Raw genomic sequence first — 1,033 nt, forward strand, 5'->3', positions numbered from 1 at the left:
AGTGTCACTGGCCCTCATATGTGGGATGCGAACCGGGGCCCTCTGGCGTCCCAAGCCAGCTCTTCACCATCGCGCCACTCGGCTGGCCCTTTAATTTTTTTTTAATGGAGAGCTTGTGCCACTGGATTTTTTACTTTTAGAACCTTGCTCTACTCTGCGTGCAGTAGGAAGGGCTTTGAAGGTCTGATAAAAAGGCCAGTTTTCCTGGGGCTCTCATTTGAAGTCCCTGGAAAAAAGTTGAGATGATAAACAATAAAGGTACCCTGGCGGCAGCGAAAGAGGAAAGATTCTTATTATGACCCTCACTTAATTCATTCATGGATTCTGATTCAAAAGCCGACTACTGGTCATATCATTCCTCCATTAAAACACACACACACACACACACACACACACACACACGTGCGCGCGCAATCTAGTAGGAACTTCTAAGCATGGTATTTGAGGCCTGTAGCAATATGGATCAGTCCTATTTTATCAGCTGATGTCCAACTGCTCTCCTATGGTTACATTGTGCTTCAGCCAAATATGTCTAGTGACTGTCTCTTGAACATATTTCCTCTCTTCCTCTACCACATTGTGTTTTGAAGGCATTGCTCAAATTCTGCCTCACGCTGTAGTTATACATCCTAAATACATCTTATCTCCCAAAGGAGATTGTGATGTGTAACCTTCAACTTTTGAAGAATTTCATCTCAACAATATAACTGAGCCTTATAAATATACTGAGCTTGCAATATACATTATATAGAAAACATATAATTATCACCCAAAAGCTATGTCCAGAGAATGCTAAGAAAAAATAGAAAGAACAGATTTGGTAAGTATTGCGAAACACATGTTGTCTGAAAACTATATGGTGATCTAATTCCAGACAGGAAATGTAAGTGTAGTCTTAGGGAAAGATGTACACAGGAAAATGTTGAGGCCAGAGTTTTCTGAGATGTCTAATAAATTCCTAAAGAAAATTACTGAGTGTATTTTTTATATGTGTCCCTTACAGAATATCAAACAACTAAAATATTTAATAAAG

Source organism: Hipposideros armiger, unplaced genomic scaffold (assembly GCF_001890085.2).
Source record: "Hipposideros armiger isolate ML-2016 unplaced genomic scaffold, ASM189008v1 scaffold_287, whole genome shotgun sequence".
Taxonomy (NCBI): Eukaryota; Metazoa; Chordata; class Mammalia; order Chiroptera; family Hipposideridae; genus Hipposideros; species Hipposideros armiger.